This window comes from Ranitomeya imitator, chromosome 6 (genome assembly GCF_032444005.1).
Source record: "Ranitomeya imitator isolate aRanImi1 chromosome 6, aRanImi1.pri, whole genome shotgun sequence".
Lineage (NCBI taxonomy): Eukaryota > Metazoa > Chordata > Amphibia > Anura > Dendrobatidae > Ranitomeya > Ranitomeya imitator.
The window spans coordinates 391,524,125-391,542,812 of NC_091287.1; positions in this window are offsets into that span (position 1 = coordinate 391,524,125).

The window sequence follows — 18,688 nt, forward strand, 5'->3', positions numbered from 1 at the left end:
TGGCAGTATCCTCCGCTTTGAGGTGGGTCCGGTGGTGAGCCCACCTCAAAGCTGCGACATGTCAGCGGTTTTTAACACTGACAGCGTCATTTAACAAGCGCGGCCGGAAGTAGGCGCACCACTGACCCCCGTCGCGTGATAGTGGGCCATCGGTGCATTGCCATCACAACCAGAGGTCTCCTGAAGACCTCTATGGTTGTTGATGATGGATTGCTATGAGCGCCACCCTGTGGACGGCGCTCATAGCAATGCTGTAATTCACCTACATAGAGGTGATCTGTGCATAACCTCTATGTAGCAGAGGCGATCGAGTAGTGGATGCTTCTAGCCTCCCATGAAGGCTATTGAAGCATGACAGAATAAAAAAAAGTGTTTAAAAATATAAAAAATATAAAAGTTCAAATCACCCCCCTTTCGCCCTAATCAAAATAAAACAATAAAAAAATCAAACCTACACATATTTGGTATCACCTCGTTCAGAATCGCCCAAGATATCAATAAAAAAGGAACAACCTGATCGCTAAACGGCGTAGTGAGAAAAAAATAAAAAAGGCCAAAATTACGTTTTTTTGGTTGCCACGACATTGCATTAAAATGCAATAATGGGTGATCAAAAGAACATATCTACACCAAAATGGTATTAATAAAAAAGGAAACTTGGCAAGCAAAAAATAATCCCTTTCCCAGCCCCAGATCCTAAAACATGGAGACGCTACCTTTATCGGAAAATGGCGCTTTTTTTTTTAATATAAAAGTTATGGCTCCAGAAAGAAGGGGGAATGAAAAACGAAAACAAAAAAACAAAAAGGTTAATTAGGATCAGACACCAGCAAAGAGGCATCAATTTCACCAGAGTAGAAATAGTATAATAGGGACCGACACATCTTCCACTACAGCCAACCCAGCAGATGGACACACAAACAGAACTGTTAACATTTCCACAAATTAGTGTTAACATCTGCAGCACCAGCAGCAACAACAACAGGCACAGAATCCCTACTAAAGATATCACAGACTGCAATTATGCAAGATCAATGCAGTGCACTAAAAACTACAACATCGCCTAGCCTGTACAGTCTGCGATTGAGGTGCAAATGTCCTTGGAGATCCATGACTTGTTCATCTTCTTGAAAGTTAGTGGACTACACATTCAGGGGACAGCTGGCTGTGTTTATCTGTCAGAACAGCAGGACTGAAGACCTGTTCTGAGAGAATCCTGGCCACCGGTCATGATAAAACCTCCAAGGCATGTAAGGCAAGCTCAGGTCACTCATCTATTTTTGAAGACCAAAATGTAAAAGCGTTGTCTTATAATGTGGATCTAACAGAGTGGTAACCCAGCAGTCAGCACTATTTCAAATAATAAGTATAAGGGGATCATGTTGCAGCAAGAAGGCATTCATATGACGGGCTCTTCCAAGAGGTCTAAGCCCATACTGTGGTGGTTGGGTAACACCATTGCTTGTTTCCTCCGTCCCCTTCTACCAGCCATGAACAGCTGAGAGGGGATGATAATCCTCTTCATATCCTGACAGTTGCTCGCCCATCACCTTTTCCTCCTCCATTTGTTCCTCGGCTCTTGCACATTCTCTAACAATTTGGTATCACCAGCCCCTCTTGATCACAGTAATCCACCCTCCCTTAGCACCCACCTGTGTGATGACAGTCTGGAACTTTGAGACAATGTTATCCTTTCCGCATCCTACCATGCTTCCTCCTCTTCCTCTGGGACCACCACCTCCTCCCGCATGCTATTCAAATTCTGCTCCAGCATGTAGATGACCGGAATAGTGATGCTGATGACAGCATCGTCGACACTAACCTTCTTTGTGCCCATTTCAAAACTGTGCAGAAGGGCGCAGAGGTCCTTAATCTTATTAACTTAATATTTTGTTGTGCCATCTTTTGCTGCGATTGCAGCTGCAAAACACCTGGGGTATTTCTTTATTAGTTTTGTACATCGAGAGACTGAAATTCTTGCCCATTCTTCCTTGGCAAACAGCTCGAGCTCAGTGAGGTTTGATGGAGATCGTTTGTGAACAGCAGTTTTCTGCTCTTTCCACAGATTCTTGATTGGATTGAGGTCTTGACTTTGACTTGGCCATTCTAACACCTGGATGCATTTATTTGTGAACCATTCCATTATAGATTTTGTTTTAGGTTTGGGATCATTGTCTTGTTGAAAGACAAATCTCCGTCCCAGTCTCAGGTCTTTTGCAGACTCCAACAGGTTTTCTACAAGAATGGTCCTGTATTTGGCGTATCCATCTTCCCATCAATTTTAACCATCTTCCCTGTCCCTGCTGAAAAAAGCAGGCCCAAACCATGATGCTGCCACCACCATGTTTGACAGCGGGGATGGTGTGTTCAGGGTGATGAGCTGTGTTGCCTTTACGCCAAACATATGGTTTAGCATTGTTGCCAAAAAGTTCAATTTTGGTTTCATCTGACCAAAGCACCTTCTTCCACATGTTTGGTGTGTCTCCCAGGTGGCTTGTTGCAAACTTTAAATGACACTTTTTATGGATATCTTTGAGAAATGGCTTTCTTCTTGCCATTCTTCCTTAAACACCAGATTTGTGCATTGTACGACCGATTGTTGTTCTATGGACAGACTGTCCCACCTCAGCTGTAGATCTCTGCAGTTCATCCAGAGTGATCATGTGTTGTGAATTCCGCTCTTGGGCTCCCTCCGGTGGTTGTAAGTGGCACTTTTGTGAGTTCTGCTCTTGGGCTCCCTCCGGTGCTGTTAAGTGGAATGGCTGCTCCTTGGATTTAGCTGTCTGCAGCTGCTTCCATTGATTGTCTTTCTGCTCGGCTATTTATGCCTGGCTCTTCCCTTCAGCCTGTGCCACTTGTCAATGGTTCCTGGTTGGATTCACTTCTCTCTTGGATTTCCCTGATATCCTAACCAGTTCAGCAAAGATAAGTCCTTTCTTTGCTCTTTTCTGTCCACTTGTTGTGGACTTATTCGTTCTGTGCATTCTATGTTTTTGTCCAGCTTGTCAGTATGGATTAATTCAGTTAAGCTGGAAGCTCTGGGAAGCAGATTTACCCTCCACACCTTTAGTCAGGTGTGGAGATTTTTGTAAACTCTGTGTGGATTTTTGTAGTTTTTAATACTGACCGCACAGTATTCCATCCTGTCCTATCTATCTAGCTAGACTGGCCTCCTGTGCTACATCCTGGTTTCATTCAACGTATGTCTTTTCCCTCTCCACTCACAGTCATTACTTGTGGGGGGCTATCTATCCTTTGGGGATTTTCTCTGAGGCAAGATAGTTTTCCTGTTTCTATCTTTAGGGGTAGTTAGTTCTCAGGCTGTGACGAGGTGCCTAGGGAGTGACAGGAGCATCCCACGGCTACTTCTAGTGTTGTGTTGAGCTTAGGGACTGCGGTCAGTACAGGTACCACCTCCTTCAGAGCTCGTCCCATGTTGCTCCTAAACCACCAGTTCATAACATCATGGGCCTATTGGCTGTATCTCTGATTAGTCTTCTCCTTGTTTGAGATGAAAGTTTAGAGGGACAGCCGGGTCTTGGTAGATTTGCAGTGGTATGATACTCCTTCCATTTCAATATGATCGCATGCACAGTGCTCCTTGAGATGTTTAAAGTTTTGGAAATCATTTTGTATCCAAATCCGGCTTTAAACTTCTCCACAACAGTATCACGGATCTGCCTGTTGTTTTCCTTGGTCTTCATGATTCTCTCTGTGCTTCAAACAGAACCATGAGACTATCACAGAGCAGGTGCAATAAGGAGACTTGATTACACACAGGTGGATTATATTTATCATCATTAGGCATTTAGGACAACATTGAATCATTCAGAAATCCACAATGAACTTCTGGAGTGAGTTTGCTGCACTGAAAGTAAAGGGGACGAATAATATTGCACGCTCCCCTTTTCAGTTTTTGAATTGCCACAAAAATGTAAAATAAGCAATAAATTTTGTTCAACTTCACGATTGTGTTCAACTTGTTGTTGAATCTTCACCAAAAATTACATTTGGTATCTTTGTTTGAAGCATGATATGTGGGAAAAGGTTGAAAAGTTCCAGGGAGCCAAATACTTTCGCAAGCACTGTAAATGTAATATGCACCACATCTGTACTGCATTGATCCAGGCTATACAACATGACATACTGCATCAGGGCTTGTTGCTGCTGCCAAAGTCACTGCAATATGTGCAGAGTGGAATTCCACCTTGTCAGCAAATCGTATATCAACCTGTAAACTGGAATGGACAAAGACATCTGTATCAATGCAAACCTGTATCAATGCAAACTGATGACGTGAGGAATACGAATGGTGGACGTGAGCACACATCTTCCATGCTTTCTGCAGCAGCTCACCCAGGCCAGAATAGTGGTGGAGAAATCGCTGTACCACCAGGTACAGGAGGTGAGCCATGCAAGGCACGTGTGTGAGCTTTCCTCAGCGTAGGCCCACCACCATGTTCACACTGTTATCCAACACAGCCTTCCGTGGATCCAGGTTCAGCGGAGGCCATCATTGATCAAAGCCTGGAGAGCTGTCCACAACTCTTCAGCTGTATGACTGTGATTTCCAAGGCATATCAATTTTAACACTGCCAGATTGCAGTGAGCCAGCAACAAAGTATTTTTGACCTCACTGTGCTCTTTTGTGTCTTCAAGTTTCTTGGTGTTGTGTGAACAGGTTCCTACAGACTTGTTCAATGTGCAAGTAGCCCATGTGTTTCTGGTTCTATAATTGTTCTCTTGTTTCTACAAGACTAGGGAGTCCACCACTCCTTATGGGTCATTTGCATCAAAGCTGTTCCATCCAGCATGTCCACATGGATATTCCATCTCTGAACCCTGCTTATACAGGTACTATACAGATGATCAGGTTTTTAAATACATCAGATAGGGATTATATACATTAGGTAGGACTGCTCTATATGGGTATACCTTGACGATTGGTGGAGCAGCTTAGTATAAATTTTTTTTGCAAAAAAATGTATCAACTAAATACCCTGTTTTTTCCATCTTTTGACTAGCACTTGCTTATTACTGTGATTTTTTTTTACAACAGAGTATTTTTGACCTCACTGTGCTCTTTTGTGTCTTCTGATTGCGGTAAGCCCTGGCTGCGCAGAACAGAAGTGGTGCGGATTCATTTTGCACTGTTGGAACTCGTGTCTCATTACGGCAGAGGTTGAGGGTGCAGGTGGAGGCCCTAGAGGAGGTGGAGTAGGCAGAAGCAGTGGAGGAAGTGTGAAATACAGAGGTTTGTCCTGCAAGCCTTACGGATTACAAGACTTGTGGAGCAGCCCCCGCCTGCCCCCATAGCCCCCAGAGTCACCGAGTGCCCAGTCAGCGAGATGTAATGCCCTTGGCCATACTTACTTGTTCAAGTGTCTGTGGTGAAATGCACCCTGACATAGATTTGTTAAAGGAATGGGTGATGTGTGCCACATGCTGGTGTAGTGCAGGCGCAGCTTTGTTAGAGAAGTAATGGCGACTGGGCAACTGGTACTGGGTTACTGTGATGGCCATCAGCTGTTGGAAACCATCTGTATCTACCGGGTGGAAATGCAGCATTTCTGTGGCCAGCAATGTCACAAAATACAAAGACCCACACCCACAAAGACGACACAACAAACTCACAACAGTATGGAAAAAGGGAGAGGAATGCCATACAGATAGGGAAATGAGAAACTGCTAATATAAGTGGAGATTTTTCTGACAAATCTTAAATCCAAATTCCCTCATACAAAGCCCACAGGACATCTCATAAATAAATTTGATTTGACTAGCATAAGCAAAGAATTGAGTGGAAAATAGCCCATCTGTACTAGCACATAGGCTTTCATTGGTCCATGTACAGTCCATTGCAGTTGTGGACAGTATTCAGATAAAAAATACAATCATTTGACCTTTTGTTAACAGAAGCAAAAATTTTTTCTATAGTTTTCTCTGAATTTTTTCTCATTTCCACATGGAGATTTTTTTCTGTTGTGAGATATTTGAGAAGTTTAACCTTCGTCCGGCTGACTAGGTACAATTGTAACTATTCCGTTTTTTAAAATTGCAATAACTTTTTTTTCGAAAAGCCGTAGAGGGCTGAAATTTCGTGACATCTCTGCAGTTTTGGTCCAGAATATATTGTCCAAATATCACAGTGGAGGTATATATGAAGGTACAATTGTACCTCTGCAGCCTCTTAACGTAAAATTGTGCAGCCGGACGAAGGTTAAGGAAGGAGGCAGACACATTCCCATGTTGCTATCCGAGCTTAAAACTGCCAATAAATGTTCCACTCGCAATGTAACTATATGCATATCTTCACTTCATGTTTTCAATAGCCAAGTTCCAGGAGAATATTTAAAGTCTCAATAAAACCTGCTCCAGTTAGTTCCCTGATGAAAGAAATTGTGATGGCGTGTTCGTGAAGAACTGAGACAAAGAGCCGGCTCCCCATTCCCTGAATGGCTCTCCCTGGGCGAAAAACTCTGATGTAACTCCACCCACCTGACCCAAACTCGGCCCATTAATCAATTTAATTGACTGACTGCAAATTTGAGTGACTTGTCACTCCTATACTTGTTTGTGTTAGGCCAGAGTCACACTACTGTAGAATATGGAAGAGTGCTATGCGAGAAAACATTGCATAGCACTCGGACCACTGTTAATCTATGGGGCAGCTCACATCACCATATTTTTTCTCTGGTGTATTCGACGTGCGTGTAAAATCGCAGCAGGCTGTGATTGTACACGTATATCGTCTGAGACTCGCCAATGCAAGCTTATGGCTTTGAGAAAAACTCGGACACCACATGGACCATTCGTCTAGCTTGCGACAAATACACAGACATTTTCCTCATTTCGGCCCATTTAGCCATTAAATTCAATGGGGAAAATCAGTGAGAAATGTAAAGCCATACGCATGTCATGCAGATGACATACGGATACATACAGTAGGTGTAATTGCGTCATCGCATTGCAAACACATTACACATGGATGACCATATGGAGAACACTTGTGCGACTCTCGGCAGGGAGATTCGGACCCATTTTCCATATGTTTAGTGTGACGCCGGCCTAAGGCAATTTATTATTTTATTTATTTTTGCTTATATAGCGCCATCATATTCCGCAGTGCTTTACGGACAAAATGAAGTTCACTTTGCAATTAATGCATGATCCAGATGCAACAAGTTGGTTATTGTATATTTATCGAATGAATAATTATAAAATAATGCTTAATGGAAAATAATGCATTTCGATGCGCTGGAAGGTTAAGGCAGCAATGTCTGTATACTAAAATGCTCAGCGGCTTTGATTAATGCGACTAGGAGATATAAAACATTGGAGGCAGACAGTTTTCCAGCATGTTTACAACTCGGCTGTGATGTCATGGAATAATTTGTGACTAATCACCCGTACTCTGTAAGAAATCTATCTTCGGGGACCTGAGCTATTTACAAGAAAATGAATAATTTGTGCATTGTATGAAAACGTCTACAACAAATATGTGAGGCAAGAAAAATAGAAAATAATGTGAAGATAAATGAAGAAAAATGCTGTTTACACATCAATATCAACTATAGCAATCAAGAAAAGCAAAAAAACAACAAACATCTGGTCATATAGTACAAATCTTAGAGTTAACAGTGGAGACCTGAATAGTTAAGTCCTGCGTTATTATTGAAGACATCCTAATTAGTGCATGGTGGTGTAATGGCACTGCTTGTTACTTGTGAAGAAATTTGCTGGTTTTCTGAGATTGGAAGAAGTCTGAGTCCTCATAGTAAACCAAAATCAAAGTGATTCTCTGTGCTTCTTGTTTTAGTGCAGCTAGTTCAATTCATATCAACACTGTTATCAGTGCGCCACCACCTCATAACTCACTGGTGGTTGGACAATGGACTGATCATAGGATTTATAATATACAAAATGGATATGACATAAATGTGTCTCCCTTTTAAATGCAGTTGCATTAGAAAAATATATAAAGCTTTCACCAATTACTTTGGCAAGTTCTCTGTGTTGGTTCCACTGAACACAGGACTCAAAAAAATCACTTTACAAATATTGATAACGACATGACTTGCATGGCGATTGACCAATTTCCCTGCAGAGATTATGAAATCTGTTTTCTATTCCCTCTAATTAGAAAAAGAACAAACTACTTCATTGAGCACATTAGAAATGTATAGGTTTGCTGCATATCACAGACTAATATGAATCTCACAGTTAGGAATAGATTCAGTGTAGGGGTATTATACTGTATCAACAGAACTCTGTACTTGGCAAAAATAGATTAAAATACAACTTTTAAATACACCATTTAAAAAAAATATATTTATAAGATGCAAAAAATAAATGACACACAACCACCGCCAAAGTATCATACAGACATTGGTAAAGATGCCATAGGGAGATGCCTATCCCTATTTAAGAGCTGAACTATCCTATCAACCATGGGAGGTTGGCACCCTATTACCTGCGCAATGGCGCCCCTGCTCATCGATGGCTCACCATGCTGGTCCTATAGGCCCTAAATGGAACAGGGAAACAGAAAACAAAGGAGTGATGTGGTGATAACAAATGTGTGGCACTATAAATACAAAGTTAGTCTGTTACTAAAAAATGGAACTTGTTGGTCATATATTTATCCTGGTTTAGTAGATCACCAAAAGAAGTTTGGATGTGAGAATGTCACATAAATTGTCCCTCTATGCATTGACCTGCCTATCAGTTGGGATTTGCACCCTAGGTGTAGAGAGAATGGCGCCCTCGCTCACAAGGTGGCTATCCCTCCTATCCCTCACTAGATATTGAGAGGTGGGAAAGGCAGAGGAGTAAATAGGAGGTAAAGTATGGTGTATACAAGGTTCTATAGCATGTTTTCCATTACATAGCAGGGGTTTTTTAGTAGTAGAAAAGTCATTGCTCTTTTTTATGCACCTCCAGTATGTTTATTTTTTAACAAAGTCCCTATGGCTCCTATACTTAGAGGAATAAACCTTACTACTATATGCACTCGGAAATAGGTGAGTCCACTGTGATAGAAAAATATTTAGATTTGAGAGTCCTCAGTAGGTGAGTAGTAGTAGTAGTAGTAGTAGTAGTAGTAGTAGTAGTGACTTTTAATGGCTAACTGAAAAGATGGTAACAAATTGCAAGCTTTCGAGACTGCTCAGGTCTCTTCATCAGGCATAGATGCTATGCCTGATGAAGAGACCTGAGTAGTCTCGAATTTGTTACCATGTTTCTATTACATGGCTTCTTTGACTTAGTAGTTTTTAAGAACTGGAATCATCAATGAATAGTTCACTATTTATTAATTTCTGTTGAATTGTTCTTTCCAGGGAAGTATGGCATCTGTATAAAGTGTAGAATCATAGGCTTGCTATACTGTATATACTGCATCTGCAGAACATCTGCAGATCCAGCTACATTTGGTAACATCTGGTGTCCATCAGATCATATACATATTGTAGATTATTACATGACAGACATTCACATATTATCCACCAATGTTTTCAGGATATGATATTAATGATCTGCAGATATATATATATATATATATATATATATATATATACAGTTTACATATATATATTTTGAGGGGTCGTCTCTGTGGTTGACACGGTTGACACACAGGATACAGTTCGCTGATTCAAAACAAACAGACTGTTTATTAATAGTTCATAAACTGTCATGGTTAACAAAATAAAATAGTCTCTTCCAGGTATAAAGGATATAACAGAACAAAAATGGAAAATAACCAGTCCTAATAACGCATGGGCTCAGCCGTTTAAATGTCTGTCCTTTTCTCTCACACTCCAGCAGGGTCTGAGCTGCACATGCAAGACCTCCTCATCTTGCCAACACACAGACAAAGTGAGACAGCCCCAGATGAGTAAATCAGACATCCCAAGACCTGGACAGGAGGTAAGTGAGCAGACGATCTCACCCAGCTCTTTCAGCTACTCGTAAAACCCGAATCCATACCTACCATCTATGATCTGTCCAGCTGCCACCTTACAGTATACATTGTAGTGCCGCGGTAGCACCGTACGCAGTGAAGAGGCAGTGACTAGTGATGGGCGAGCACTGAAATCCTCCGGTGCTCATTGCTCAGATCGAGCAAATTGGAATACTTGGGTACTCGACTAGAGCACCGAGCCAATGTAAGTCTATGGGAAACCCCCAATCACACCTGGGGGTCTTTTTAAGGTCTAAAAACGTCTGAAAATGATGGAGGCACTGCCCAAAGGACACGGGAATGTGGCACCCCTAGGGGTATTTGCCACAAAAATAGTTACTGACAGTAAGTACAAATACTAAAATAGCAAGACTGCACTACTACCTCCGGCCAGAAGGGGGAGCTCCAGAGACTCCCCTTGATCCATTCCGGTCTGAGAGAAGAAATGGCAGTTGGGCCAAGGAGCTGATAGTGAGAGGTCATACAGTTGAATCTCTAACAGCCCTGTGACTGTTACCAGGCCTAAATCACCAGCCTGAGGAGAAGAGGGATAGAGAAAAAGGACATTGTGAGAACCGGGTAGCATTAATCACTACCCAGAACAGGCGCAAAGACGGATACCGGATCCGTGGCTGTATTCATTATATATAATACAGCAACCTGAAAAACGTGAGGTGATATCAGCTTCACTAGGGCCGGACGCAGCAACAGACACAGAGTTCAGCGGTACTCCCAGAGGGGGTAAACCGATAAAAGGACTCGGGTTGCCCGTCGAACCAGGACCCGGAGGGGACAGATTGGGCCGGCAGCCAGTTCACATACAGCAGCAGGGCCACACAGAAATTGCGCACAATAAGAGGCGAAGACCCCGGCAGGGTCAAAGTAACTCAGAGTTCCCATACAGACTCCGGTGACAGGACTGGTTGTAAATCCTTTTATGTTAAAGTAAACTGGTTAAACGTTTCAGTGCCTCAGTCTTTCATTTGGACAATAGCCATCTATCCAGGATCGAGATCGTCACCGCTGGGAGAACCTGCTGCTGATCAAGTAAGTGCCTGTCCCCTCATGATACCCCTTACACTGTGCATTGCCTGAGGCCACAGCACCGGGTCAAGCCACCCGTGACATCCCCCTCAAGAGACAGACTCCATTGGTCCGGTGCTGGGTATCCCGGTCTCCTGGGCGTCACAATTGGCGTCACGAACAGGATCTAGCCAGCCCGTATACCGGGTATTGTGTGCCGTGATTGGAGCCCAAAACTGTGAAAACTGGGATGAAAAATCTTGAAAATTGACTTTATTAAAGAAAAATCCATTCCCCATTGAAAACTATTGAAAGTGACTTTTCCCCATTGGTTATAATGGAGTAAAGATGGCCGCCATCCCCTGAGGTAATCACCTCATAACCGTTAGGCACGAGACTGTTAATTGAGCTACGCCATCACCTGAGCCCCAGTCTAACTGAAAAACTTCAGAATCCGCCATTACAGAGCGCGGTGGGTGGGAGCAGCAGGGGGCGTGTCATTGTGGGCGGCACCAAGCTGAGCGCTCTGACATCAGAGCAAGGGGAAAATCGATCCTGCTGCACAGCGGAACGAATCTACACTATCCCGACGGAAGCGGAGGACCGGAAGGGTCCGGATTAACTAAGGGGGCACAGTATGTCGCAGCACGGAGACGCCGCAGCACTCGGCAACGCTAATGCAGCTGAAAGACAGAGTGTCAATAGAGAGTCCGGCAGCGCAGCGGTGCAAGGAGTGGCGCCCATCATGCCGGTGCTGATGCCATATACCCCGGGTGGCCCATGGCTTCCAATGTATGAAGGTGAGCCTAATACCCTTGACGATTTCAGAGAAAAGATGCTGGCCCATTTTGACATGTTCCCTGTGGGTGAAGTTCAGCGTGTTAGTCTCCTGATGATGCAGTTAAGTGGCCATGCTAAGCGAGAAGTCACAGCATGGGCAGCTGATCTAAAAGGCACTGTTGAACGCATATTTGCTGGATTAAAAGCTACATTTGAAACCACGGCCAGCAGCAAAGCTAAAATACGATTCTTTAGTTGCAAACAAAAAGCTAATGAGGGCGTGAGAGACTTTGCCTTAAACCTGCAGGAAGCCCTTAAATCACTTACACTGGCTGAACCCATTTTTAACACCGGAGCGGATAAACTGCTAAGAGATCAATTTATTGAGGGACTCTACACCCCTTCTCACCGGGGGCATGTGAGCATGCTTGTTTTTAAGAACCCTGAATTGACATTTGCCCAATTAAAGGAGAGCGCTATACGTCTCCAGCTGGCAGAGGCACCTCGGGATCAGGATCCTGCGCAACCCATGGCAGAGGCACCTCAACAACAGGGAGTGCCAGTGACATCAGCTATGTCTGGGGCCATTGCTAAGCCCCTGGGGCCCAGTACTAATGAGGCTCTTCAACAAAAGCTTGACTCTTTAGCTGATGTTGTTGCTTCAATGGCTAAAACCATGCAGGAGATGAGAGGACACAAGATGGAGTTGGCAAACTGTAGAGAGGATGTTCCATGGATGAGACCCCGGAGATACCCGACATGGAGAGGACGACCCCGCGACCGCTACCAACCGGATGGACAGCCCATTTGCCGCCGTTGCCAGCAGCCGGGCCACTTTGCACGAGATTGTGATTTAAACGGGAATCCCCTGGGAATGCGGGCCGCTTCGCAGGAATGAACTTTCAAGGCCCAACACCCTGGCACGACAGGTACATCGGAGGACGACCCATTATCCCTATCGTGCTGGACGGAATTCCCCTCAACGCTTTGCTGGACACAGGTTCCCAGATTTCATCTATACCGTATATCCTTTATAAGAGGTACTGGGCTGATGCAGATATTGATAAAGGGCCCTCTGATGTTGAACTAGATATATGGGCCAGTAATGGTAAGTTGGTACCGAAACTAGGATTCAGGGAGATGACCATAAAGATTGGTAAAGTAGAACTGAAGAAACAGGGTATAATTGTTGTTGATGTTGACCGGCGGAACTGTGAACCAACTGTATTGATAGGAATGAATGTGTTAGAGAACTGCTTTTCCGAAGTCATTTCTGTCTTACAGCAAATTGCTGAAACTGCCCAATCCTGCCAGCAGAGAGTTCTCCGGAGGGAAATAAAAGTATTGATGTTAAGGCAACAGGTAGAAGTTGCAGGTGGAGAAATCGGCAGTGTGAGGGTAAGTGATCCAACGTCTATTGTAATCCCACCAAAAACAGAAATGCTGGTATGGTGTAGAGCAGCCATTGGTACTAAGGGACGAGATTATCAAGCCTTAATAGAACCAGTGTACACCGACAGCAGGCCCACTATACTCACAGCACGAGGGATAGTCGAGGTACACCGGGGACGAGTGCCGGTACGACTTTTGAACTGTGGAGAGGAAGAGGTCACTTTGCCAAGGTATGCTACAATGGCAAAGCTATATACTGTTGACAACAATGCCATCACAACCATTGAGCCCTTAGAACCAACCTGTCAGGTGGAAGGCAATGGCTCAGATGGAGAAATGGAGGATTGATGCCAACAGCTACACGTGGGCATAAATTCAACACCTACCCATCAAAAACAAGGGGTGTATAGGCTAGTGACGGAATATGAACAAGTCTTCAGTAAACACCCATTGGACTTCGGACGGATAGAAGGGGTAGAACACACAATCCCCACAGGTGACCATCCCCCAATAAAAGAAAGATATAGACCCATACCGCCCGCTCACTATCAATGTGCAAAAGATATGCTGAGGGAAATGAAACAGGCCGAGGTAATAAGAGACAGCTGTAGCCCCTGGGCGGCCCCTCTAGTGATTGTCAAAAAAAAGGACGGAACCATGAGAATGTGCGTAGACTACCGGAAGATTAATATCACCCATAAAGATGCCTACCCCTTGCCTAGGATAGAAGAGTCCTTAACTGCTTTGAAATCTGCTAATTATTTTTCCACCTTAGACTTAACAAGCGGGTATTGGCAAGTCCCTGTGGCTGAGAGAGATAAGGAAAAGACGGCATTCACCACACCAATGGGTCTATGTGAATTTAATCGCATGCCGTTCGGACTCTGCAACGCATCCGGTACCTTCCAGCGGCTGATGGAATGCTGCCTCAGACACAAGAACTTCGAGACCGTCCTCCTGTACCTAGATGATGTGATCGTCTACTCAAAGACTTACGAACAACACTTAATAGACCTGGCAGAAGTGTTCGAAGCCTTATCCAGGTATGGCATGAAAGTCAAGCCATCCAAATGTCACCTTCTCAAGCCAAAGGTACAGTACCTGGGACACATCGTGAGTTCGGAGGGAGTAGCACCAGATCCCGAGAAAATAAGCGCCATAAGGGATTGGCCAAGACCTACCAGCGCAAAAGAAGTGAGACAATTCCTGGGATTGGTGGGTTACTATCGCAGATTTATAAAAGGATTTACCAAGTTGGCAGCACCCTTGCAAGACACCTTGGTAGGGCAGACGAAGAAACCTTCAAACCGAAACCCTCCTTTTCAGTGGAACGACGAAAGGGAAGACTCCTTTGAACAACTAAAGAAGGCACTAACCGGAGAAGAGGTTCTGGCATACCCAGATTACCATAAACCTTTCATCCTCTACACCGATGCCAGTAATGTGGGACTAGGAGCGGTGCTGTCACAAAAGCAAGAAGGTCGGGAGAAAGTCATCGCCTTTGCAAGTAGAAAGCTCCGGCCTACTGAAAGAAATTCAGAAAATTACAGCTCCTTCAAATTGGAACTACTGGCAGTAGTTTGGGCTGTGACGGAGCGTTTCAAACACTATCTGGCCCTGCAGAATTTATTGTCTATACTGACAACAATCCGTTGACCCACCTGGACACAGCCAAATTAGGTGCGTTAGAACAGCGATGGATAGCCCGGTTATCTAATTACAACTTCATAATCAAGTATCGAGCAGGTCGCAAGAATGGAAATGCCGATGCCCTATCCCGGATGCCACACTTGAGAGATGTAGAAGAAGAAACGGGGGAGCTTGAAGAAATTGAACTACCAGCCTTCCATCGTCCCAAGGCAAAACATCATCAGTCAAGTACCTATCAGAAACAACAAGAGGTGAATTTTAATCCGTTAGCACACCATAGATGGGCTGACACCCAAGACAGCAATCCGGCTGTGAAGTTGGTGAAGGAACTGTTGACTGAGCAAAGTGCATATCCCTATGAGGATGCCCCAGAAGAGACGCATCAACTCTGGAAAGAGAGAGGCAAAATGTTCCTGTATCAAGGGAAGCTCTGTAGAAGATACACCAATCCGAAAACACATGAATTGGTTTGGCAGATTATTGTGCCTAAACAAGATGTGAAGATGGTCCTCGAAGCTTACCATAATGGTGCTGGTCACTTCGGTTGGAAAAAGTTAGAAGTACTTCTAAGAGAAAGATTTTATTGGGTCGGGATGAGAAAATCAATCGAACAGTGGTGCAGAAATTGTGGCCCGTGCAACCTCAGAAGAAACGATCAAAAGAACCAAAGAGCACCACTGCAGCCCATAATCACCAAACAACCACTTGAACTTGTAGCCATGGACCACGTGAAGTTGACACCAAGCCGGTCCGGCTATGTCTATGCCTTGACCATCGTGGACCATTATTCACGTTTCTTGGTAGTAGTACCCGTAAAAGATCTGACAGCAAAAACAGCAGCCAAAGCGTTCCAAACGTACTTTTGTAGACCCCATGGATATCCGGAACAGGTTCTCACCGACCAAGGTACAGCCTTTGAATCAGAGATCTTCAGAGAATTCTGTAATATGTATGGTTGCAAAAAGATCCGGATGACGGCCTATCATCCACAAACAAACGGCTTATGCGAGAAGATGAACCATATTGTAATAGACCTACTAAAGACTTTACCTGAGACAGAAAGGAATCAATGGCCAGAGAAATTGCCTGACTTGGTGGATCTGTATAATCATGTCCCGGTGAGCTCCACCAACTGCACCCCAGCTTACCTTATGCGTGCAAGACCCGGCCAATTACCAATCGATGTAGAAATGGGAATTCTGAAACCAGACGCAGAAGTTCAAGACTCCAATTGGGATATCATACGGCAAAAGCAGTATCGCCAAGTGCAAGAGAGTGTGGAAAGAAGCCTTCAGCAAACTAGAGAAAGACAAGAGCGAACTTTCAACCAGAATGCTCTAGCGACCCCATTAAGACCGGGTGACCAAGTGCTCAAGAGAAATCGTCGAACCAATAAACTGGACAATCAGTGGGAAGCCGTACCCTACACAGTTTTACCAACAAGAGTGGATAATCCTAAAATGTGTCTCATTAGCAAAAACGGAGGCTTAACATCTGTACTAGTGTCAAGAGACAATCTTAAATTATGTCCGGAAGCATTGAAAGAGCCAGACGTTGTCCAGCCAGAACCAGAAGTTATTCAACCCATACAGGTTCAACCAGTAAAGGAAAAAGAAGAGGAAGTGTATCACACCTGTATAGGAGACTTTCCCAAAACCCTACTAACATACCATGGTGCAGTAGTGGTTCCCATGGTGGCCTTTTACCCAACACCGAACCCAATACCAGAAGTCCCAAGACAGGAAGAGGCTGACCCCGTACTACAGGAGGTTCCAGGCCAGGAAGAACAGATTCCTGGTCAGAGTAATCCCATTCACGGTGGACTTGCCAACTCCATAGTCGTGGAATTATCTTTAGCAGAGCGGGCAGATACTACATCCGCAGTAGACAGTAGTACACCACATGAAGAGACACCGCTATTACTTAGATCACAGCGTAGTACCCAGGGTCAATTACCGGCCAGGTATGCAGATTACCAACTATAAAGCTCATAATGTGAATTGTATATATGTTATGCCGTATATAGTTAAACAGAAAATGTAGTATAGTCATTGCTATCAGTCTGCAACGTTTAAGCCCAGTGCCTACAGAGACTTGTCTGTATGAACTTATTGCATATTCTTTTTATCAGCCCGGAGGCACTAAATCAAAGCTCCGGAAAGACTGCTTTTTGAACTTTGCTTTTTGCTCTTTTTGAACTTTCTTTAGACTTTATATTGATAACTCCGTTGGAAAAATGGAACTAAATTCCTGGACACTAAGTACAGTGCCGTTCCTAATACCTTCAAGGATAGAACTGTATTAATGGACGCTATTTGAAGTGACTTTTTACAGAACTCTATTTTTGTTTCCTTGAGTGGTTTTTGTAACTTTTCATTTTTAAGACTCTGTACATATTAATTGTTATTTCAAAATGTTATTGTCCCACAGTCCCGGAGTACTGTTCTTAACTAAGGGGGAATGTGGCACCCCTAGGGGTATTTGCCACAAAAATAGTTACTGACAGTAAGTACAAATACTAAAATAGCAAGACTGCACTACCACCTCCGGCCAGAAGGGGGAGCTCCAGAGACTCCCCTTGATCCATTCCGGTCTGAGAGAAGAAATGGCAGTTGGGCCAAGGAGCTGATAGTGAGAGGTCATACAGTTGAATCTCTAACAGCCCTGTGACTGTTATCAGGCCTAAATCACCGGCCTGAGGAGAAGAGGGATAGAGAAAAAGGACATTGTGAGAACCGGGTAGCATTAATCACTACCCAGAACAGGCGCAAAGACGGATACCGGATCCGTGGCTGTATTCATTATATATAATACAGCAACCTGAAAAACGTGAGGTGATATCAGCTTCACTAGGGCCGGACGCAGCAACAGACACAGAGTTCAGCGGTACTCCCAGAGGGGGTAAACCGATAAAAGGACTCGGGTTGCCCGTCGAACCAGGACCCGGAGGGGACAGATTGGGCCGGCAGCCAGTTCACATACAGCAGCAGGGCCACACAGAAATTGCGCACAATAAGAGGCGAAGACCCCGGCAGGGTCAAAGTAACTCAGAGTTCCCATACAGACTCCGGTGACAGGACTGGTTGTAAATCCTTTTATGTTAAAGTAAACTGGTTAAACGTTTCAGTGCCTCAGTCTTTCATTTGGACAATAGCCATCTATCCAGGATCGAGATCGTCACCGCTGGGAGAACCTGCTGCTGATCAAGTAAGTGCCTGTCCCCTCATGATACCCCTTACACTGTGCATTGCCTGAGGCCACAGCACCGGGTCAAGCCACCCGTGACATCCCCCTCAAGAGACAGACTCCATTGGTCCGGTGCTGGGTATCCCGGTCTCCTGGGCGTCACAGGAACATCATGGGGATAGCCCCTGGAAGCATTTCTGACTCCTAGGTTACAGCTGTAAACAATGTTGTCAGAGTTTCACGCCATTTTTACAGGTGCACAAAAAAACATACAAAAACTAAAGCAAAATGGATTTTGCTGGGAAATATGTTAAGGAACATCTTTTCCAGGGTAATGAATTATATAAAGCAAAATAAGTAACCCCAACCAAAAATGTTCCTCCACCCCTTGGCAGCGTTTTTGATGCGTTTTTCAACTTTAGCATTGCTTTCAACCAATACAAATGCATTCACTGGGTAATGTCATTGTAACATTTAACAACCCTAGCTGGCCATGTGGTGTGTGACACATAAGCAGACACATCTTGTTTCATTTATGAAGGCGGGACTCAAAGTCAGAGAGCCTGTTTTTCGGAGGGCATCAGATGGCATTAATGTTCTTAAAGGACCATTAAACAGTGGGCTGCCAAAAATTATGATGCACCCAAATATCCCTTTCACAGACGTATAGTAGGGCTTCCGGAAAAAATGTTGCAT